Below are 25,660 nucleotides of genomic sequence, written 5' to 3' on the forward strand. Positions count from 1 at the left end.
GTATTTAAACACTTCTGGCCATTTTGTGAAACTGTCGACGACAACTAAGAAATAATGTCCATTTAAAGGACCTGCATAATCGATATGTAACCGAGTCCACGGTGTATCAGTCTTTGGCCACGGTTGTATCTGCACAGGTAGTGCCTTTGCTGCTAGCTGACACCCTTGACACTCTCTTACGAGTTTTTCAATGTCCTGGTCCATCCTAGGCCAATACGTATATCCACGCATTAAAGCTTTCATTCTCGACATGCCTGGATGACCACTATGAAATTCTTTAAAAATTCTTCTCTGAAGCGTAGTCGGTATGACGACTCTGTCTGCGTACCTCAAGGTTTGGGCAGAAATGGAAAATGGTAAAATTTTAGGGTCTTTCTTTGATTTTCCATTTAGTTGCACCAACTTTTCATTTTCACAATATAATCATCCTTTTCTGCTGCCTTATTTATTTCGTCTAGAGTCACTAGTAACTCTCTGATTGTGTTGCACAGTAACCCGGAGAGTTTTTTTCCTCTGTCAATGCAGCTATTACTGTGTCTTCCAAAGGTTCAGCACACTTTTGGATGAGCCTGGACAGTCCATCTGTATGTCCGATATTTTGGGATGAAATGTACTCCATTTTAAAGTTATAATTTTGTAGAATTATGCTCCATCATTGGAGTCTGTTCGCAGTGTGCGTAGGTATGCCTTTTTTAGAGCCAAAATAGTCAATAAGGGGTTGTGGTCGGTTTGCAAAGTAAACATCCTTCTATGAATAAATCTATGGAATGTTTTAATGGCATAAATAATCGCCAAGCTTTCTTTTTCAATTTGAGAATAGTTTCTTTCAGCCGGCAAAAGTGATCTGGATGCATGGGCTATTAGCTTTGTTGATCCATCTTCAAGTTTATGGAGAAGAACTTGCATCTGATGCAACAATCAATTCTTTCTGTGGATCAAAGTGTGCTAGAGTAATCTGGTAGCAAGCATTTCTTAATATCTTCAAACGCATTTTGGCATTCTTTTGACCAAATCCACTGTTGTCCTTTTTTAACAAATCATTCAATGGTGCTCTCAACTTATGCATGTTATGAATATAAATAGCATAATATTGAGCCAAACCCCAAAAAGATTGTAACTGGGCAACATTATTGGGTGCTGGCATCCTCTTGATTGCTTCTGCTCTCTGAGGATTCGGTCTTCTGCCTTGGCTGTCGATAATTTGACCAAGATATTTTATCTGTTTTAAAAAGAATTCACATTTTCGGCACTTAACTTTAAACCAAATTCCTCAATTCTTTGGAAAACTTCTCTGATGTGTTCTTTATGTTCCTGTACATTTTTACTCTTGACAAGGATGTCATACAAATATGCGATTGCAACATCTAAATCAGCAAGCATCGTATCCATTATTTGTTGAAATAGTGCTGGGGCCACTTTTAATCCAAAAGGAAGTCTTTTTAGTCGGAAAAGTCCTAGATGGGTATTGATACACAAATACTTAGAACATTCTTCACTGACTTTTACCTGAAGGTAAGCTTCCGATAAGTCGATTTTGAAGAAAATTCTACCTCCATTCAGCTTTGTAAAAATGTCTTCAGGAGATGGAAGTGGATAACTATGATCAATCAGACAGTCATTAAGGCCTGTAGAAAAATCGCCACATACCCGAATCTTCTTATTTTTCTTTTTAACATACACAGTGGGGCTCGTCCACTCAAAATAGTCAACTTTTTCGACTACACCATTCTTCTGCAGTCTTTTTAGTTCAATTTCAATATCTTCTTTTGAAGAAAAAGGCACATTTCTTTTTGGTCTAAAAACAAGTTTTACATTCTGTTTTAATTCAAAATTTACTTCAGTTTTGGTGCACACTCCTAATCCCTCTGAAAAAACTTTGGGGAATTCACTTTTTAACACTGCCAGAAAATGGTCATTTTTGTGTGGAATTTTTCTTTTCCAACGCTCTTACATTATTGCAAAATGAATTTATGGGTAGCTCCCATAAATCAAACAAAACAATCCAATCAATTCCAAAAAGGCAAGAATTTATTCCTGGAACAACTGAAAGGTATGAGGAAAAAGTTTTCGGTCCAAGCGAAACACTGCAATTAAACTCTCCCATAAATTTTAATCGCTCTCCGGAAACACCTTTTGCAATTTTTTGTGTTTTTCTCAGTTTTGGACCACCAATTCTCTTCCAGGTCACTTCGTCGATAATTGATATGTCGCTTCCTGTGTCTAAAAGTAGCTTCACTGAGTGACCATTTATTTGTGTGTGAACGAATTTCCGTTTCCCTCCTTGTTTTATTTCTTCTTTGGACAAGACCACATTTACTTTTGGCTTCCATTTCCGTCTTTTGTCTTGCTTAGTTCGGCAGTGGGATGCCCGGTGTCCCACTAGGCGACATTTGGTACAACGTTGGTCTTTATAAGGGCAGTTTTTTCTTAAGTGCGGACCCGCACAACTCCAACATTCAAAACTTTTCCCTTTGTCTTTTGGAAATGTCTTCTGTTTTACTACCTGGACTTGGCATGTGACTTTTCCTCTATCCTCGTAGTGGCGCTTTTTACATTTATCATTTTTTGACATTCTTCTGTCACTTTTTGCAAGTTCATTTCCGGGTCTTGTTCGATGATTGATAATATCCTTGACCTTAAATCCTTGTCCTTCGGTGCTGTCAGTCCCTGGACAAATATGTAGCACTTAAACATGTCCATTGATAAATCCTTTAATTTAAACAGTTCACACTGGGCGTTGATTTGCCCGCATATGTGACAATGTCATCAGTTTCGTCTTTTGACATGTTCAAACACCTATACCATGTATGAAAAAGACTATCTCTTTCACCGAATATAACACACAAAATTGTCACCGTTTCAGAAAAAGAGATCTCTTCCGGTTTTTTAGGCAATATCATTCGTGAATTTAGTATTTTCTGCTGTGCCCATTTTTGGAGTAATAGTGTAATTTTTTCCTCATCCGACCACTTCTCGCATCGTTTTGTAAATATCGTTCCAAACCTACGATAATAGGCTGGAAAAGTGTCACCTTTTTCTGGGTCATATTTAAACTCTGAAAGCGAGTTCGCTATACCCTCAGCCGAAAAAAATCTGGATGCACACTCCTTAGATTTTTCTGACAAAATCGTTTCACAAAATAAGCGATTATCCGTTCTTGTTGAATTGGCATTTGTTTTTGAAAATCCATTTGGGCTTTTTGTTGAGCGATTAAACTCTCAGTTAACATTCTCGTCAACGTCGCTATTTGTTCCGATGTCATTTTCTTTTTAAATGTATCAATAGCAAGTTAACGTATACCACAGAGAAGAAAAAAATATTGTTCAAAAACAAGATGCTTGTTTTCACAGAAAATTGTCAACACATAGGAAAGTTCCGAATAAAATCACCGTTAAAATAACACTTGACAAAATTTCAAGAGACTCCTTTATCGTCTACTTCAGCAGACACACGTAAACTTCTTTAAAAAAATTTCTTTATTAAATAAACACAGATTCCTCAGTATTGTTCATTTGTTGGTTTTTTTTATCGTATTAACCAAATACAAAAAACACGTAAAAATAGCTCTCATGAAGAAAGTCACGATTTACACACACACGCGCGCGCATTATATAACGTCAACTCTTTGGGGGTTTAAAAAGTGAAAAACGGAGTTTAACTCGTCAATAATATAAACATTATTTTTTACTTGCGTAAATTTGTGGCAGACACCAGTCTTTCGCTTTCTAATAAACTTTTTCTTCAATTAAAAGTGAACTTTGTGAACAACAATTTTCAGAATGTTCTCGGTTACCACGTGTTTTTTTTTTTTTTATATGAATTAACAGTTCGTATCTCATTTTCGTCGCCAGTTGATATATCCTGCGGTGGGTGGCCGTAATAAAAGGATTCCACAAGGAAAATAAATGGATAAAGAGGTTCTGAAGTAATAACGAATTAGAGAATTTTATTGAGAATATTTACAGAGTCAGCATGTTACGTTTTTAAGTGTTCCCGCTCAGGGAAGGCTCTCCCAACCGGTGACCGGTGATAACGTTCTTTCGATAAAAAGTTCCGGCTGTGATGCTCATCTCGCCATAACAAAAAACAAACAGTTAAAAGTGTCTGATATGTTAAAATGTCAACTCCGCGTAAGTAAAGCTCGTTTATAGGAAGAAATTCTTTCTCGCCCACAACAGCTTTTTTAAACGAATGTATTAAATTATAAAAACAGAAATTGGTAAATCAAACGAGTCGCCTTCGAATTCATACGGATTGAGTTTATCGCGTATTCTAAACAAACAGATAATAAAACAAACATTGTTTGGTTTTTTGTCGCGTGCAAGCGACTCTATAAGTCACTCCGTCGGTCGGTCGGTCGGTCGGTCGGTCGGTCGGTCTGTCTGTAACACTTTTGTGCTTGGCCTTTTTGGTTAAGATCAAAGGTCTGTTTTTAATAGATGCTGTTCTTAGCTTTTGTGGCTTTTCTTGGCCTTTTGGCCAAAATTGGGTTTAAGTAGGAACACCCCCTCCCATCACACACACATAAATACAAATTTAAAGGGGTAACCCTGATGAAAGATTCTGGCCGAGAGAAAAAATCATTTAAAATTTACAACAGAGACGAGATGGATCAGCCAACCTCACAATCCCCCCTTCGTTTTGAGTTGGCCTTGTGCCTAAGTTTTTATTCATTACCCAACTGTATTTTTTCCTGTAAATAAAAAATGTAATATCTCAAAGTGTAGTATCTGTTCTTACTACATGCTGTACTTATGTTTGTAAATTTGTGATATAAAGTGGGGGATCACCTTTCTGTATTAATTTAATGTAAAATTATCACCCACTTTACAATCACTCAGTCTCAAAGCCATTCAAGTTATTTTCCAGACCATTCAAGTTGTTTTTGAAGGATTCCAGTTTTTTTAAGCATTGAAGTCATTCTTAAGGTCACTCAATTCATCCTTAAGTTCATTGAACTCATTCTAAGTCATTTACTTTTTATTTATTTAAGTCATTTCAGCCCATTTTTCAGTCATTTTAGTTTATCTTTAAGAATTTCATGTCAATCCTACATTCACGCATTCATTCATTACACGAGAGCATGCGACTAATGGCTATCGGCCTTGTTCATAACAAGGTCGAGTTAATAAATATGAGCATATATTAATCATTTATTTTTATGTAATGTTCGTTTATTTTTATTTTTTAAAATCTCGCTTTTCACCTAAATAAAAATTAGTTCTATTTTTGTTGAAAGAGAAATTAAATTTTGGGTGATAATTCTTTTTTATTCTCTTTAATATAGAAGAAATTCTAATTTTAAGAAATAGGAGGATATATATTAATTATTTATTTTATGTAACTAGCCTGTGTGCTCGGCGTTATCCGGGTGTTTGGAGGTGCGTGTTGAGCAAAAACGTGGTAGTAGGTAGGCAGGCTCGAACCCGTATCACGAAGGAGGAAAAGACCGTGAAAAAAAAAACAAAAAAAACGCCAATCGCCAACCGAACGTGGCGTAAGATTAAATTAACGCTAGTCAATCGAAAAGAGTGGCTGACTTTCGAAAATATCGGTGAAAAAAGCGACCCCTCCCTGTAGAAAAGTGCCAAGTTCAGAGTGAAGGAATTAATGTTTTAACGCCCGAAGGTTCGAGCTTCAAAACGATACCATTCTCGTGAAAATCTGTCGCTTCTATCGAAAGTTTTAGCATACATATACACATACATACATACATGATGATTGCAACGTCTTGCCAGACGAGTGCCACTCCATCAGACACTTAAAGTCCATGAGCCCGAAAATGACTTCCATCGCCACAGGACCATTTTTATAAACAAATGCCTGAGGGAGTATCTACACATAGATGATGTTACAGAGTCTTAGCTTTGTACGGCAGCTAAGCCTCTCTCTCTCTCTCTCTCTCTCTCTCTCTCTCTCTCTCTCTCTCTCTCTCTCTCTCTCTCTCGGTTCAAGATGTTAAGATCCAGCAACAAAAAAGAGCAAGATAGCCAGCAACAAGTTAAACTGCAGACCAGCTTTATGCGGGTACTGGTCTCCCGCTTTATGGTTTTTTTAAATCAGAGATTTGTTTCTCCTAGAAAGGTTGCCTTCACCACGGCTTACGGGAGTCCTCTCCACCCCAGCACACACATACATACACACAAACACACATGGTGCTAGTTGGCCGTTGACCCCAAAAAAGGGTTCATTCGCCCTTTAGAAGGTCTTGTTTTTAATCCTTCAGGGAGACTAGCCACCCTCCTCACCAGACAAGTCTGGTGGGAGAACCAGTTTAGTAGCCGGTGACCCGACCATGAGGCACGTAGTACTGGGTTACATGGTACCAGTAGCATATGACATGACCTGACATAAACATACATACATACATACATATATTTAAACAGTTGAGATTTATATTATTGATGCGCACTTTTTTTGTTTTTTTTTAATGTTCTCTTCTTCATCTTATTGTACAGCTAAACAAAGAATAAATTTGATTTTTGTAATGTAAAAAAAAATAACTGAAATTATGATGAACTAAACGTATTTCTCAGTCATGTTTGTTCGTGTAGGGAAGGATTATATGCGTGAGTGCACAAAATCCCTAATAAAAGCACAGAATAATTAACCAACACTTTTTTTAAAACAAAACAACGAAAGGATTCATCATTTTTTTTTTACATATGAGTCACCACTTATCTAGGCCGGAGGCCACTCGATGATAAGGGTTATACCTTGAAAGAAGCGGGACTGTGCCAGAGGTAGAAGGAAGAAAATAAATTTGTCGTCCTTTTTTTTTGGCTTGCATGCAAAGCTAATTGATATTCAGCGGAAACAGACAAGAAGCCTGTGATGCTAAGAACTTTGTGAAGCCCTTTTTTCTTTTCTTTTTTTACATGGGGGTCACCACTTATCAATGCCCGAAGGCCACTCAGGGATAAGGGTTATTGCGTGTACAGTAATCAATGAGATAGTATTGTAGTAATAATTAGTGTTGGGGGTTTTGATAGAGTGTCTTACTTAAGGGGGCGGTTTGTCAGGAGTTTGTTTATGTTGGACTTGAAGACGTCCAAGTTGTAGTCAGGTGGGAAACAGGCAAGCGGCAGAGAGTTCCACTGTCGTGCAGTTCTAAGAAAGAAGCTTTGCTCATGGAATCTACGTTTGGATTTAGGCACAGATAACGAGTGGGGAAAATTATTGACAGTAGTTTCAGCCAGACGGGTGTTTCTTGTGAAAGATTGGCGAGGGTGGACGAGGGATTAGAGCTCAGACGAGCAACTGCCATGGAAATAACGATAAAACAAAGACTTCCTTTTGCGTGTGGCGTGTGTGCACCTCAGCCAGCCGTCCATAGCTTGCGAATCTGAGATCAAAACTCAATTTCTATTCACACGCTCCAAAAGGTCAACATTGTCATTATTCTGCACTAAGAAGCTAGACAGCCTGTGCAGGTGTTCATCAGGCCAACAAATGTATGATTTCATTTCACATTAAACTGACATTTTCTGTCATATTCCGTAAACAATAAAATATATGTCTGTTTTTACATAACACAATAAATTCCTCCCTTTTGCTTGGTAACTCACCGCTGTCCAGGATTCAATCAACGTTTAACAGACAATCTCAGCATATTTACCCGGCCTTACTCAAGGTTTGATGGGATCTTAACCTCCCCAATGGGGAGCAATAACGCTCCCCTAGACGGTCACGTCATACCTCGTTAAGAGTTTATTTACTTGCAAAGGCAAATTAGTTTTCACAGGAACATATCAAAAGTATTTCCAACCAATGGAAATCGTTTCAAACACCAAAATTAACAAAATTATGTCACATAGCTCTCGAACACTTGTCTCTTTTCTTCCATTAATCTTCAAGCCTATTCTTAACCAGTCAATTTTTTTCCATTTTTATTATTTTAATATAATATGAAATACAGGGTGGAACGATAAAATTCTGGCCCTTAAGAAAAGAACATTATAGCTTTACTTTAAATCTTTTATTTTAAAAAAATCAATTTAGGTAACTTGATTTTTTTAATTACATTTTTACCCCAAACAAGGCACTGTGCCACTTTGATGTAGAGGGCTACTATCAGGAACATAAGTTGTAGGGATACTATGTAGGGAGTTGAGCAGCAAGATGCTTGTTTATATTGCACTTGAACTTCTGCATAATAGTACAGTTGGGGAAACAGGAACCCGAAATGAAATTTCAAAGTCCAGCAGTTCTGGGGAAGAAATTATTAGAGTAAAAGTCTTTCTTACATCTAGGGATCTCTACTGTGTAGGGCTGTAAAATTTGCTGCTTGTTGGGTTTGTCGGGGGGTATTTACGTCGAGGAGGTACACGGGCTTGTAATTCGTCGGAGCATCCACCATTACAATACTTGTAAAACAGGCAGAGGGGTGCAATATTTCGTCGATGGGACAGAGGTTTAAGCTTAGATGACAGTTCATGACCTATCAGGTTGACGACTCTGTTTTGAACTTTTCCAGTAGTGAGAAACTAATAGCAGATGCACCAGTCCAAATCTTACAGAAATACGCTATGCATAGGCGAATGGTGACCTTGTAGAGGTACAGGATACTGTAGCGGGCTGGTGGTATAGAAGGAAATGCGTGTTCATCTCACGTTCGGGTGTCACCAATTTGTAGTGGGCTGGTGGATATTATATATATATATATATATATATATATATATATATATATATATATATATATATATATATATATATATATATATATATATCCCCCAGTCGTACAAAATAGGGGAAATGAATTGAATTGAGAAAGGAAAAATGAATTGCTTTTAGGAAGGAACCAACAACGCGTCTATTGAAGTAAACGAACTAGAATTTATTTAATGAAGAAACAAATGAAAGAAAATGGTACAGCACGTGTTTAGTTTGGCGTGCGTCTCTCGCTGTTAACTGGTGAGAAGGAACGTATATTGTTGTAGAAAGAGAGAGAGAGAGAGAGAGAGAGAGAGAGAAAGTCAATCCAGTTTGGAGATAGAAAGCGTGTAAGGTGTACGTACTGTCTGTTGACACTTGCCCCACACATAGTAGCAGGTGCCGTGAAACGCGTGCAGGCGCGCGCGCCCCAAAAGGGAGCCGTTGGTCCGTCGACGGCTCAGCTCGGGAACCGAATCGAAAAAGGGAGGAAACAGCTCAGGTCTCTTTATAGTTGTTTCCGGTGGTCTTTTGCGCATGTGTGGATTTCCTTTAAAGGGGGCGTGGCATTGCCCATGTGTGCGTACGTGTGCGCGTATGTGTGCGTACATGTGTGTACGTTAGCGTGTGTGTGTATGCACCTGAATGTACGTGAACGTGAATATATCTAACGTGTGTGTACGTGTGTGCGTATGTTTGTGTGCGCGTATGTGTATGACAAGAAAAATGGCTTGAGATGTGAACGCGTGTTTTTGTGTGAAACTAGAAAGAGTTCGTTCAATACGTTCAGGCGTAAATAACTTTCTAGCTCGGTAGAGAATGCCCACCTTCCTCGAAGCAGCCTTGGCAATGCTCTCGATGTATCTGTTCCAACTCATGTTTCCTGTGAACGTTAAGCCGAGGAGTTTGAACGAAGTACTGTCGAGTGATTAATTTTTAGCAATAGCTATTGGTGATTGAGAGGGTTTCTTGTAATTATTAAAAGAAACGAGCTTAGTCTTTAGCAGCATTGGAGATTACCATCCATTCTTGACCCCATTCTACTCCAGAATGGAGGTCTTTCTCTAGGGTTTCTGCCATTGCCTTGAATATGTGTTCCTTCGTTTTTCACTCGTGTCTGTTATAGAGCACTCATCACAGAGACTCTTTTATCAGGGAGGTTATGCATATCAAGAATGATAAAGGTCCAAGGAATGACTCCTGAGGTACACTGCAGATAATTGTTCTCATTGACGTAAATATCATTAATGTAAGCTGCAGTAGTTTTCGCTGCAGTCTCCTCTTGCGTTTATTGAAACTATTTATTTTTACATTATAATATTTGTAAAACAATATAAAAATAGAACTAAAATGTCAATTTCATAAAAGTAAAAACAATGTATTTTAAAAATAAAAGATATATTAACAGAATAATAGTACAGGGTAGAACGATAACATTCCTCTCAGAGAAAAGACGACATGATTCCATTTTCGTTTGATGAAAACCGATTTTCTTTTTTGTTGCAAATTATTTACTAGTTGGCCAGTTTTGCACAAATCCCAAGAGCGATAGAAGCCTTTTATTATGTCTGAAAATGACACAATCTTCAACGAGTGAGATCGGAGTTGCGTCGCTGTACAACTCCTGCACTCTAACGATTCAAGTTATAACAACAGAACCATTTCCAGCACCCTTAAAATTCATCGCTGGATTGCCACGAATAATCGGGACGTTCCCAGCGTGATTAAAATAAAGTTTTCGGCCACTGTTATCGTCTTTGGTGTGGTTTCAAGTGGAGCCATATTATGCCATTTCACGTCTTCGAAGTCGGCTTGAACGTTGTTGCAATATTTTGGAGTTGTAATGGGGGTATGATCCCACACAGTCGGACGATTCTATTTATAAACGGTGCTGCTAAGAACTGGCGAATCAAATTAATTCACGTTCCGCTACCAACCAATCAGAAATCAGAATTGCTTCATAAATATTAAACCTTTTCTGGAGCAATTTCACATGTTCTTTCCCGGGTTTCGACACGGTAAGAATATTTTGTTCTGTGGAACTGTCAACTACAAACAAGTCACCCCCCAGGTAACAGCAAACCATCTGAAACTGTTCTGAAACTCAAAATGGCTTACACTTCTAGAAACGTCGACACCAAAGTGTATCTGAATGTGCTGAAAAGTGTGGTGACCCTCTAGTGCTTAGGAGTTCTGAAGAGTGTGGTGATCTCCTGGCAGATCCTGGGTGTGGTAGCAGGACTCGGCACCGACCCACAAATCCAAAGAGACCCGACGGTTTGGCTTCAGAATAAGGTTTTGTACTCTTCTCTTATTGGTCCCTCTGAACCTGTTCGACTACTTCGTTTGATCATACGTCCAGAATATCACCAACCTGACCTCTCACAACACGAAAACAAGCCTGGCCGCTGCCATCTGCCAAATATTCACCGAACTTGCACCGGCGCTTGTGGAAAAGGCCTGCTCCCAGTTCCTGACACGTATAAAAGCGGCGATTGAGGCTGAATGCAACTACGTTGAATAGATGCTCTACTACATAATCAAGTTACCCGAATTGATTTTTATCAATAAAAGTTTTGAAATAAAGTTGTAGGGTTGTTTTCGTTAGGGCGACAACTTTACGATTCCCCTCTGTAAGAACCTCCAATATGTATTGCACAAATGCTTTTTTCTATTTCAATAAATCTTTCCAGCTTATTGTCAACATCTGGTGTTTATTTTGAATATTTAGTACCCAGTTATTTTTTGCAGCAACTTTACCTGTTTCCCAGAGGTCACATGTGCTTCTGAATTACCCTCCATAAGAATAAATATCTCTCCTGAGAATGCCCATAAGGTTCTCAATGAGATTCAAATCCCAGTTATTTGAAGGCGAGTTTATAAGAGAATCTTCAACAAATTCCCTTTCCTACAACCAGGATTTAGTCAAGTTTGATGCATGAATTGATGTTTTGTCTTGCATAAAGATCATAGATCCATGCTTCTGTAATGATTCGTTATCAAGCTACTCCAAAGAAATGTTGCTTTAGAAAATTACAGTATCATTATAAATTCATTTTAACTCCTGTCTCTTACTGTAAATGAACACACTAATTCATTATGAAACATCCTAGCTCCTGACCAAGCGCCGCCTTGTTGGCGTTTAAAAATGGCTCAAATCATGTAGCTTGAAAACTCATCTGCGAGCCCATTTATCATGCTTATCGAGAATGATCCTTGATGCATCTGTAAAAAGCATTTCATTGAAATCAGTGTTCATGTATTTTTTTTACCACTGCAATGTTTTATATACGTTTTCTTATTATAATCGGTCTTTTTTATTTTATTTTGTACACCAGAAAACTTCCTTAATACTTTAACACTTGTTTACCTTGACAACATAATGGTTCCAGCGTCCTTAAACACGTGCACACTTGAGAGATTTGAGTTCCTTTTTAATTATTCTTAGATATGTGATAGATCTCACTTTATTAAATTTCCGAGTTAAGCCTGAAACGTTTTTATTTCCAATTTTTAATTCCAATTTGACATATTCATTTTACTTTTTCGATTATCCTTTTTATTATCTGTTATGATTTAATTTGTTGTTAAGAGTTATCCCCCTTGGGATTGACATTCATAATAAAAGCGCCCTCTGTTTCATTTTCCCGCTCGATCCTTTCAAGAGCGTACGTGTATTTTACAGTTAATAAAACCTTTCTAAAAGGCAATTCTTTACTTACTGATACTATTCACTTCAATTTTATTAACTGTAGAAAAAAAAAAAAAATAATGAATCGAATCTTACGTCCCGACAGATTCGAGGTGGAACCTACATGCCCTAATTCCGAAAAATCCTATAGGCATTGGAAATTAACCCTCCAGAATTATATCCGCTCACATAATAACGGATTAATCGAAAACACTTCAGATAATTTCTTTGCCTTGATCAATTGTATTTCAGCCTCTGTTTTCGATTTAATAAGCGATAAAACCGACTACGATAGTGCATTAAGAACATTGGACGCCGCTTATTTAAAACCTGAAAATATTGTTTATAATAGATATCGATTGATGACGACGAAGCAACAAACAACACAAAATATAGATGCCTTCATACTACAATTGGAAATGCTTGCCAAAACATGTAACTTCGAAGCGGTTTCTGCTGAAGAAAACAAAAATCAATACATTCGGGAAGCTTTCATCGGTGGAATTTCTTCTTCGTCCATCCGACAACGACTGTTAGAAAAACCCATCCTGACTTTACAAGACACATATGCCACGGCCAGATCTCTTGAACAAGCAGAAAAGCATTCGATAAGCTACGCAAATAACTTTACTGTAGCAGCTACAAATAATCCTTCGGGCTACAATCGTATAGCTGTGACTAAAGAAAATATGCATCCAAAAGGGGTTTGTTTTTTCTGTGGAAAATCACGTCATCCTCGATATTTATGTCCTGCACGAAACGCCGAATGTAAAAAATGCAAAAAAATGGTCATTGGGCTAAAGTGTGTAAATCTTCTATTTCTAACACTCATACTGCTGTTCTTTATGACGACTCTGACTACCCCTCACCTTCTCTATCCTGACTAGGAACTAACTCCAAAGATGTCACATTCACTCAATGCCAAATTAACGGGCACTTCGTGAACGCTATGGTGGACTCCGGCAGTGTAAAAACATTCATTAATGAAAATACTGCTAAAAAACTTAAACTCTTCACAATACCTAAAAACAAAACTATAGCTCTGGTTGCTTCCGATCAACATGCTAAAATAACTGGCGAAGCTGTCGTGGATTTAATACTGAAAGATAAAACCCATTCTGGAATAACAATTGAAATCATTGAAAACCTTTTCATTGATTTAATAATCGGAAAAGATATTTTAAAAAAATATAAAAAAGTAACACTTAAATTCGACGGTCCTAGAGACAAACTTATAATTGGAGCTATAAACACGAATAATTTTTTTCCTACCATAAACGTTCCACCCCCTCCTCTCTTTTCTAATCTTTCTCCTCATACTACTCCTATTGCGACAAAATCCCGACGTTACACTTTTGCCGCCAACAAATTCATAAAAGAAGAGACTGCTAGAATGTTGAAAGAAGGCATAATTGAACCTTCGATATCTCCGTGGCGAGCGCAAGTTCTCGTAACTTCGAATGAGAATCATAAGAAAAGAATGGTAGTCGACTACAGCGATACCATTAATAGATTCACGGAACTAGACGCTTACCCAATGCCTAATATCAATAAGATGGTAGACGACATCGCTCAATATAACATCTTCTCTACTCTCGACCTAAAATCTGCTTATCACCAAATACCTATAAATCATGCTGATCGTAAATTCACTGCGTTTGAAGTAAGTGGCAAACTTTTTCAATTTACTCGTCTTCCTTTTGGCGTCACCAATGGAGTAAGTGCTTTACAGAGGAGCATAGACTATATTATAGAAAAAGAAAATCTAACCGATACCTTTGTGTATGTTGATAACGTAACTATATGCGGAAAAAATCAAGAAGAACACGATTACAATCTTCAAAAATTCTACAAAATTGCTAAACAATATAACATCACTTTAAATGAAAATAAAAGCATAATTTCTTCTAGTTCTATTACTCTACTCGGCTACACCATAGAAAATAATCAAATAGCTCCCGATTATCAAAGACTAAAACCATTACTCGAAATGCCACCTCCGCTGAATCTTAAATCTCAAAAAAGAATAGTTGGAATGTTTTCCTATTACTGCAAATTCATTAAAAAATTTTCGGATAAAATTTTATTACTAAATCAAAACAAAGAATTTCCACTACCTCCATCTGTATTAAAATCTTTTCAAACATTGAAAAATGATCTAAAAGACGCCACTTTAATAACGGTAGATCCAAATAAAGAATTTGAAGTAGAAACGGACGCTAGTAACTATTGCATTGCTGCAACACTAAATCAAGAAGGTCGTCCTATTGCATTTTTTTCAAGAACTCTCAATACTAACGAAATTAAGCACCATGCAGTAGAAAAAGAGGCAGCCGCTATTGTAGAAGCTCTCCGTAAGTGGCGACATTTTCTACTCGGCAGGCACTTTAAAGTCATCACAGATCAGAAGAGCATCAGCTTCATATTCGACAATAAAAGAAAATCAAAAATTAAGAATGACAAAATATGTCGTTGGCGTATAGAATTATCCCAATACAATTTCACTATAGTTTATCGACCTGGACCTGAAAATATTGCTGCTGACACATTCTCTCGCATCTCTGCTCTTACTTACAATCTACAAGATCTTCGTGATTTACATAAACAATTATGTACTCCTGGTGTTTCAAGACTAAGCCATTTTATAAGAACGAGGAACCTTCCTTTTACTTTGGATCAAATTAAGAATATTACTGACTCTTGCTCATCCTGTCAATTACTGAAACCCAAATTCGCCAATACCAATGGAGGGACTCTCATTCAAGCCATATTACCTTTTCAACGATTAAATCTTGATTTTAAAGGCCCTCTACCTACTTCTATACATGGCAACAAATATCTACTTACTCTAATTGATGAGTATTCCCGTTTTCCTTTCGCTTTTCCTTGCAGAGATATGACAAGCAAAACCATTATCCACTGTCTAAACAAACTCTTTTCAATTTTTGGTTTGCCTGACATGATACATACTGACCGTGCTTCTGATTTCTTAGCAAGAGAAATAAAGGATTTTTTACACAAAAAAGGAATTGCTACTTCTAAAACAAGTAGGTATCATCCTGAAGGTAATGGACAGATTGAAAAACTCAACGGTACCTTATGGAAGGCCATTCAAACAACATTACATTCTAATCAAATGAAACTACCTTATTGGGAAGACATACTACCGGACGCACTTCATTCAATTAGATCATTACTTTGTACTGCCACTAATATGACTCCCCATGATAGACTATTTAAATATAGTCGTAAATCTGCTTCCGGAATTTCAATTCCTTCTTGGGTTAAACCAGGCCCAATATATATTAGAAACCACACTAAAACAAGTAAACATGACCCTCCTGTAACGCCTGCCACCCTAATAGATGTCAACCCCCACTACGCTTATGTTCAACTACCTTCTGGTACTGAAACCACTGTCAACGTTCGAGACTTAGCTCCAAACTCATCAAATGAAGAAAACTCTAATAATAATCCTACTACTTCAGAGACTTTATTTGAACCTTCTACTAATGAAAACATTGGTCATGAGGAAGACAAAAATCAATCGTCTGATCTTGAAGAAAATCAGATTTCACTAAAAAATAATACTGAAAATCAGCATTCCTGCCAATCTGTGCGGAGGTCGTCCCAAGTTCGACAATTCCCTAGTAAATATAAGGATTTTGTGACTAAATACTGAAAAAACTGCAGTTTGGGTTCATATGTTATTTGTAAATAAAATGATTCTTATGTGATTGTAAAAAAAAAAAAAAAAAAAAAAAAATTGTCTATAATTAATTACCCCTTACTTGAATACTTTAGGACGGGGAAAATGTTATGATTTAATTTGTTGTTAAGAGTTATCCCCCTTGGGATTTACATTCATAATAAAAGCGCCCTCTGTTTCATTTTCCCGCTCGATCCTTTCAAGAGCGTACGTGTATTTTACAGTTAATAAAACCTTTCTAAAAGGCAATTCTTTACTTACTGATACTATTCACTTCATTATCCTTACAAATTTGAAGCGAACACTTTCATTTGTTACAACGGCCATGGAAACAAGCGTCCAAGGGTCGCGTTTGCGTATTGTAAAATGTCAGCAGCACTATAACCCGAAACCCGATCGATAGGAAATGAAAAGGTGATACATACAAATTAAAACGCGGTGGAATTTGAGCAAATAAAAAAACGGTATTTTTTCATTGGTAGAAGATTCATTTTTTTTGACTCGGAGTCGTTTGAATGTACGGTTAATTCGCATGTCAGTAGGAAGGAAGAAAGGCGGATTTTCTACGAACGTTGAAACAGGAAAAGAAAAAAGATAATCGTTTTTGCGTGTGCCGAGAACATTACAAACGAAATGTAAGAAGCCCCCAGACGTACCCCTCCACCGTACTGTATACCGATACTCTGTGGCTGACTGGGATAGCTTCCGTACATTCATATCTGATTTACCTCTGCACTCCATGTTTAAAAAGGATGTGTCCTCTATAGTATCAGATCTGACCGAATGGTTAATTGCAGGCATAGACCAATTCATACCATCTAAAAAATTTCAACAAAAACCTAACAGCCAGCCATGGTTCTCCCCAGAATGTGCTGCTGCTATCGCGCACAGAAATCACTTTTTCCATAGCTACCAACGTAATAGATGCACTGAGACTAAAGCTGCTTTCAGGTCTGCCAGCAACCACTGTAAAAGAGTAATAAAAAATGCAAGAGAGCTATATGCCCAGTCTGTTAAATCCAAGGTAGCTGATCAGCGACTTGGATCCCACCAGTTTTGGCAAATAACAAATAGAATCCTGAACAGAAGTGTGCGTTCTATCCCAACCATTATCAATGGACCAGAGGTCATCTCGTCAACGTCAGACAAGGCCAAACTATTTGCAAAGAACTTTGCAGCTAATTCTACCCTATGCGACGAAGGGCATCAACTCCCCATATTTCCTCCTATAACACAGAACCAGCTAGGTAACATACAAATATCCGTGCATGAGGTCGCCAAGCTAATAAAGAACCTAGATTCCAGTAAAGCAACTGGCCCTGATGGCATCCCAATTATAGTGTTAAAAAAGCTTCAACCAGAACTTGCTCCCATACTTACGAAACTATTTAAGCGCTGCCTTAAGGAGAAGTGCTTTCCGACTCCCTGGAAGACCCCTTCAGTTTGCCCTGTATTTAAGAATTCAGGTGATAAGTCATCTCCCTCTCAATACACACCTATAAGTCTCCTGTGTGTTATGAGTAAGTTGCTGGAATCCATATTAAATAGAGAAATAGTCAACCACCTCAGCAGGAATAACCTTCTTAGTGACACACAATATGGTTTCCGCTCTGCAAGATCTACTGCAGATGTGTTGACGGTTATATCCCACAGGATAAGTGAATCTCTTGACAAAGGCTTCCTTTCTAGGGCAATTGCTCTTGTCGTATCAAAGGCCTTTGACAAGGTATGGCATAAGGGTCTACTTCACAAGATTTCCAGCTACGGTATAACGGGAAATGGTTTCTCAATCATTAAATCATTTCTCTCCGATAGGCTCATAAGAGTAGTGGTAGATGGACAAAAATCGGAGGCCTGCAATATAAATGCTGGAGTCCCTCAGGGGTAAATCCTGGGCCCAACTCTCTTCCTGATCTACATCAATGACCTCCCTAAACACATACTTAAATCATTCGTTGACATCTATGCTGATGACACGACCATCTACGGCAACACATCAAAGGCTGTAAATGACAAAGTTCTCACTGATTCTCTCTCCTCTGATCTCGAGCGCGTGGTTCAGTGGGGGAATATGTGGCTGGTTACCTTTAATGTATCTAAAACCAAACTCCTATCCTTACATTATCAACGCTCTGATCCCCAGCTGGCATCAATTGTGATGGATGGCTCTCGTCTGGGTGAGGCTCCGCGTTTTGACAAGCTTCTGTGTTTGACCTTTACTCCTGATCTGAAATGGAACACGTACATCAAGTCTGTTGCCAAGGTCGCTGGAAAGATGGTGGGATCCTTCTACCGCTCCAGAAGATATCTCACTACTGATCTATATAAAAGCCAAGTACGTCCAATGATGGAATACTGTTGCCATATCTGGGCAGGAGCTGCTAAAAACAGCCTATCCTGCCTTGACATAGTACAAAATAGACTTCGTGGTTTAGTGGGGGATGCCCTTTTCTCTACCCTGCAACCTCTCTCCCACAGAAGAGACGTTGCGAGCCTCTCCTTGTTTTATCGTTATTTCCATGCCAGGTGCTCGTCTGAACTCCAATCTCTGGTCCCGCCTCGCCAATCTTTCACGAAAAACACCCGTCTAGCCGAATCCACTGTGAAAAATTTCCCCCACTCTATATCTGTGCCTAAATCAAAACGCGGAACAAAGCTTCTTTCTTAGAACTGCACGCCTGTGGAACTCTGTTCCGTCTGCCTGCTTCCCTCCGGACTACAACTTGGATGTCTTCAAGTCCAATGTTAACAAATTCCTAATGAACCGCCCCCTTAAGTAAACACTTCATCAAATCTCCACACTAACGTAATGTACTTGCAATAACCCTTATCCCTGAGTGGCTTCCGGGCCTTGATAAGTGGTGATCACTATGTAAAAAAAAAAAAAAAAAAGCTGAAAAAAAAACTTTTCTTTGCACGAACAATGAACGGTATTCGGCAGTTAAAAGGAAAACTAGAATTATATTGATCATTTCCTTAATTCTAAGTTCTTTTTTCACGAGTCATAATAATAAATTCTAGTTTTTAAAAATAATCTGTTGACACTGCCAATTTCTATAATTACTAAAAAAACATGCTGAATATTGAGAATGCTGTTATCCCCCCTTCCCTTAAAAAAGATACATCTAAAAAATTAGGGAACCCTCTTATACGAAACATTATGTTGGTAAATAAACTAATATAATTGAGAATTATTGAAAATTCCTTTAAATATTTTCATTCTTTTATATGCTAACTCGTGTCCACGGTTTTTCCTTCAAACACAACGCCTTTTATACTGAATATTAACCAGAAATTAAAAATTGTAAATTAATTGTATTCATGGTGAGTCGCTATACATAATAGTGCAAATTATTTCATTCGATAGTAAATATAGACTTATACCTAAAATATCTCTTTTGCATACAATCTAGAGACACAGTTTATAGTTGAGTTAATTAGAGTATAATGTTTGGTTCATATCTTTACTTATCTTATTCCTTTTTATTTTTGCAGCGCTGAACTGTTCCATGTGGCTTTTTATTGCTGCATTCATTTTTACGAAGAATGTGTTCGTTTCTGCAATGCTTCCCGATAAGCCTATAGGTCAGAGGACGAAGGTAAGAGATAGATACAGCAAGGCGAGATCGGTAACAATCACAATAACAGCCATTTAATATAAATTATAGTTGCACATTACTTTATCATTTGCATATCCAATCATTCTCTACTGATATTATATATATATATATATATATATATATATATATATATATATATATATATATATATATATATATATACTAGCAAAAGTATCCGTCGTTGACTGGGTTCAAAAACAGCCTATAGAAAATGGACTCGGATTTATGAAAGTATGATACGTTATGAAAAGGAAGGGTTGTAGATTTGGGTTGAATTTGGGGATATCAAAACCAAAGCAAAATATGATGAAAGTAAAAATAAAATAGATAAACCCCATAATTTATTATACCATACCTGTTCAAACTGAAACACTTATCACAATATTCTGTGGATCTATATTAAAAACCTTGTCAGGTGCGAACGAACATCCCATAATTTTATTATACCATATTTCTTCAAATTGAAACATAATTATCAAAGTATACTTACACAGATAGATATGAAAAGTCTTTATTAAAGTTTGTGCCCATTTCCATTCTATGGAGGCCAGGCGCGAACGCAGACCCCACAATTTTTTATACCATCCCTATTTAAGTTAAACCATACTTATCAAAGTATTATTATGTACATCTATATTAAAAACACTTGCAAACGTTTTTTTTTAATTTTTAAATTTTTTATTTCCATACTTTGTGGACCAGGCGCGAACGCAGACCCCACAATTTTAATGAACCACCGTTCTGCCAAATCAAGCATACCCATTACTGTGTCTCGATACATCTTCTATCATTATATGTAATCAATTTTTTTAAACAGTCAACCATATAGGAGCCTATTCGTGACCAGACACACACACATTCAGATTTATATTATAGATATATAGTGGAACCATAAATTAGTCACCCTAAAAAACAACACTACACAGCCTTTTCCACAAGCACCGGCGGGAACTTGGCGAATACCCAGCGAATACTCGGCGGATGGCGATCATGCTGCCTTTTGGTGTTGTGGGAAGTCATGTGTGTGATTTTCTCGACGTATGACCAAACAAAATAGTCCAGCAGGTTCAAGTCGAGGGAGGAAGGTGGCCAATGAGAAAAGGATGCAAAGTCGTAGCACTCCTTATGAAGTCAAGCCTGGGTCTCTTTGGACTTGTGGTCCGGCGCTGAGTCCTACTATCACACTCAGATTTGTCAGCAGCTACCTGTTTGCACCAGGGGATCATCACACTTTTCAGCACGTCCAGGTACACTTTGGTGTTGACTTTCAAGCCACTTAAAAAATGTGAAGTAGCATGATGAACCCTTCACTTGAAACCACACCAAAAGCCATAACCCTGGCTGGAAACTTCGTTGGTCTGTGCCCTCAAATTGAGAACCGTCCAGATTTGCATTTTGAGGATGCTGGCAATGGTTATGTTCTCATAACCTAGAACGAAGCATACGTTTTACAGCAGCGCATCTTTTATTTCGCTCATTGAACATTGTGTCACGTTTAGACATGATAGAAGGCTCATATCGCTCTTGGGTCTTCTACACAATTGATCAACTAGTAGATGGTCTGCAAGAAAAAAGAAATTTTGTTTTTCCTCAAGCGGAAATTGAATTCTGTCGTCTTTCTATGGTGAAAATGTTAATGCTCAACGCGGTATAAATGACAATCTATATTCCAAATTCAAAGATGCTGTTCACCTTAACGTTTATTTATTTCAGTATGTTAAATTGTTCAACCTTTGAAAGCTTCTGTTTCGTAGCGCCAGAATATTCATTTAATTATTATGTCAGCTTTTTTTAATATTTTATGCTCTGACTAATCAGAATAAAAACTCATTAACTTTAAAGGAAAATAATAGGAATATAGGTATAATTAAATACATCTCCCAAAAGTCAGAAAAGCAGTTGCAATTTTGTTGTAACCCTGGCTGGCACTTGTCTTTATTAGTGGTAGTTGTCTAGTATTGAAATTAAAGTGTTCCTTTTAACTGCCGAATACCGTTAAATGTTCATGCAAAAAAAGAGGTTTTTCTTCTTCAGCTTGCAACGCTCTCGGCACACACAAAAAAAACGACAATCCTTTTTATCTTCCAGTTTCGACGTTCGTAGAAAATCCGTCTTTCTTTCTTCCCACTGACACGCAAATTAACCGTACGTTCGAACGACCTCGAGTGAACAATTTTCCCAGCTATCCTATCTAGAAAAAAAAGGAAGAGACAGGGAAAAATAGCTTCTCCCATCATGCCTGCCTTCCCAAGATGCCGTTCGTGTATATAAATGAGCTAGCCATCCTTTCCTTCTTCCTTCCCAAAGAGCGATGCAGATACGCCCGGTACGTTTTTATTCTTTCTAACCATATACCCCACACGCCCCCCCCCCGATCTTCGAGATTATAAAGACACTTCATAATCCTTCATCCAAGCAGGCCTCCTCCTCCTCTCACGTTGAGACCTCTGGGGGACAACTTCTTGGGGGTTGACGTTTTCAGGTTCACTACAAACATTCTCGTCCGGTTGTAAGGAACAACAATGTGGGGCTAAGTCGAATTGGGGTGCATCGTTAGCTTCTTGGCGGATCTCGACTTCCTCCTTTCACTACCATTAGTGGGCACCGACAGGGTTACACAACGCAGGTATAGGATATGCCAGGGAACGCCATTCACCATCACGTTGTTCTTCGACTGCGTTCCTGTTACGACCCCCTCCCCCAGCGAGTGGTACATTTTGCATTGGGGGCTTCACCCACACCTCCTCGCCCACTTTAATGGTAGCTTCTTCACCCTCAATTCCTACCGTTTTGTTGCACGGATGCCGCCACTTATATGCGAAGATGGCTCTATGAGGCACAGTTGTCTCATCTTGTCTGGTTTTCGGTGAGATGCTGTACCAAAACACCGCCTCCATGGGTGAAATGTTGCTTTTTCCGCAGCAGCCTTGATGGTGTGATGGTTCCTCTCCACTATCCCATTGCCACTCGGGCGATACACTGCCCTAAAAAATTGCCTTACTCCCCACTTATCACACACTTCTTTAAAGGCTTCTGATCGAAAAGCGGGGCTATTGTCCATTAACAGTTCCTCAATCGGCCCTCTCTCCAAAAATATTTCTTCGATGACCCCTCCGATCGCCCATGCAGCTTCTGCCCTGATTCCTCTTCATATGGCAAACTTCCCCGGTCCACAGTCGACCATCGACAGATACAGCTTATGGCGATAATGGATCACATCAATGGCCAATCGCTTCCAGTCCTCTGCAATGTGCAACTCTCCTGCTTCGTGTCTGGGTGGTCCGGGGTCTATCGATTGGCAAGTGCTCCACTACCCCTCTGACCTCCTTCTCGGTGGTTTCTGGGTAAACCTCTCTTGCCAGGAATAACGTCCGTTCTCGACCAAAGTGGTGCATTTCATGTAACTTTTTAACTTCCTCCCCTGCACAGCATACTGAGGAAACCTCCTTTCTTTCTTGCAGCCGGGCCTTCTTTACCTGTGTAATCGAATCCGCCTTGTTCTTTTATGATGAGACCAGCACTACAGATGCCTTCAACTGGAATTCCACTATTAAATCTGTAAGTGCTCCAAACGTGTGCTTGATCAGCATTTCTGCAGCACCTCTGGTGATAACTCTCTTATCGCCAGTCACTGCTTACCTGATACATGAAACTAGCGTTGCTGAATCGGATTTGATTTCAATCGTTTTCAATCCCCACTTCAGGGCTAGATTGATTCCTTTCATAGCGGCCTCCAGTTCGGCTACGTTGATATGAGAATAGTCGTTTTTCTTTCTTAGCCAAGCTGCATCTTCCACAGTTACACCTCCCATCTCTAATACCACGCCCAATGTCAGACTGCTAACATCCTACCAAATCACCCCCGCGTCTCCGCCGCTGACGTACCATTCCCCCTTTACTGTGTCTTTCGTTACTCTCGCGATGATTTCTTGTAGCATGTTTGTGACCTGCTTCGTCACACGGCCCTCCCAGCCATCAGTGTACATTTGCCGTTTAATAAAGCTGCATGCTATCCTGAGCCAGCCGGCAATTGGATAGTATCCCACCAGTCTCCCGCAGACCGAGAAGAGATCTCGTTTTGTCAGGTCGGTTCCGATTTCACGCATTGCATTTCCTCATCTAAAGACAAGGCTTCGTTTGCCATCTCGGCATAGTTTCAACCCTAACGCCGCTCCTCCATCCAGGGACTCCGCCGGTTTTGTAGTCAATCCATACCTCGCGACATGGCCTCTCACTTTCACCGCTGTCACTTCTGCTTCCTCCACGAGAATGTCGTCTATGTACGAACTAGTGGCCTTGTCCACTGTACAATCTTTACTCAGCACAGTCTTCAGCATAGCAGTTATAATTTTGAAGGCTGATCTCAGCCCAAAGCCTAACCTCGTCAGGCAATACATCTTCCCCTTGTACTGGACCAATTGATGTTGCCAGAGTTTTTCATCTACATGGATCTGGAGATAAGCCGACTTCAGGTCGACAATCTTAGTGACCCGCTCCATCCTCCTCCATTTCCTCATAACCTCTTCGCATACGTCAATCCCCTTTCCAGTGTGGCAGGCTATGTATCTGTTTCATTCCCTGAAATACAGTACCGGTCTAACTTTATTCTTTGTGGGTTGAACAACGGACAGTAATGTTAGCACTCCTTTTTCTTACCCTGTCCACGGTTTCAGAATTCCCTCCTCTATCCATCTCTCCACTTCTTCCTCGAATCCTTTTCTTATGTCTCCTCGCAGGGTTTTCTCGTAGCAGTTTACTTTGTTTCGTAGTTCCGGAGGCCTGGAGATCCATTTCCATTCCACTGTCCACCTCTCGCCATCGAACCCCGCCAGGAAATCCTCGTCCTCAATGCAGCAAGCCTCAGGTTTTTGCGTTCTAATGTTTCTATCACCTTCCACTCCTGCCATTCCTACTGCACCGAGGCGTCCGAAAGTTACTTGGCCCCGTCTCAACGTAGCGCCCCCAGTTCTGTTGATCGCACTTATACCTAAAGCCACATCAACATCACCAATATATATATATATATATATATATATATATATATATATATATATATATATATATATCAGTAGCCATGCTTTGCCACGGTCGCACTAGGATTTCATCCGGCATCGGGGATTCAGAGGGATTAAGATTTCTGGTGTTTTTCACCTTTGATAATTGCCGCTACCGCTACTTGTGCCATTCCAGAAAATACCATGAGGTATTTTTTAACGCTTGATGTCTCATTCATAGATAAATATCCTCTTACTTTAAAGCAATATACTATTCTCCGTAGAGAATACATCTGTACGGTGGAAGGTCTTTACATAATTTCTGTGAGATTCAGACCACCCTTAAAAATGCTGTCTCCTTAAGTCACACAGTTTTGGATCAACATTCACCGTGTGACTGACAATTTCTTCGCCAAGAAGTGTACAAAGTCTACTTGAATGTCTAAATCAATTAATTATTTGTTTTTTGGTTGGGGAATCTAACTAATACACCTGTCAGTAGTATAATGTTGCCTTGGTCGAATTTGAAATAAATAATTCTCAGAGGATTGTGGTCAATTTCAACTTCGAATTAAAAGCGGTAAATATATGTACGAAATCATTCGCATCAAAATACAACAGATAAGAGCTCGATAATGGTGCAACGTTGTTCCGTTTGAGTCAGAGATTTTGAAGCAAAAGTTATGGGTTTGTCATCTTCGATTAGGGTTGATCCTAAGCTATTGGATGACACCTCAATTTGTATTCATATTTTCAGAAGGATCATATTACTGAGTAGCATTTCCTTGCATATCAAATCCCTTATCCCTTTCATCGATTCTATGTGACTATTGCTTCACTCGTATTCGATATCTTCATCAGGATTTCACCGTAATTTGACGTGAGGTCCCAAAGTCTAGCAATAAATGATACCATGTTTGCAATGATTCCCAGGATCTTCCATTACATTAGTTAGAGTGGGATGACTATAATTCTTTCACTTTTTATAGATTTG

General features: G+C 38.7%; 1 long non-coding RNA gene across 5 annotated transcripts in view; it reads left to right on the plus strand.

Moving 5' to 3' along the window:
- Nucleotides 1–25,660, plus strand: part of LOC145276680 (uncharacterized) — an 80,559-nt gene that overhangs the window by 11,156 nt on the left and 43,743 nt on the right. For all 5 annotated transcript variants that reach the window (XR_013867988.1, XR_013867987.1, XR_013867986.1 and 2 more), the window contains exon 2: nucleotides 19,548–19,651. This is a non-coding gene — a long non-coding RNA (uncharacterized LOC145276680). The remainder of the gene's footprint in view (nucleotides 1–19,547; nucleotides 19,652–25,660) is intronic.

This window comes from Euprymna scolopes, chromosome 5, assembly GCF_053919585.1.
Source record: "Euprymna scolopes isolate OS-2025 chromosome 5, ASM5391958v1, whole genome shotgun sequence".
In the NCBI taxonomy this organism is placed as follows: Eukaryota; Metazoa; Mollusca; class Cephalopoda; order Sepiida; family Sepiolidae; genus Euprymna; species Euprymna scolopes.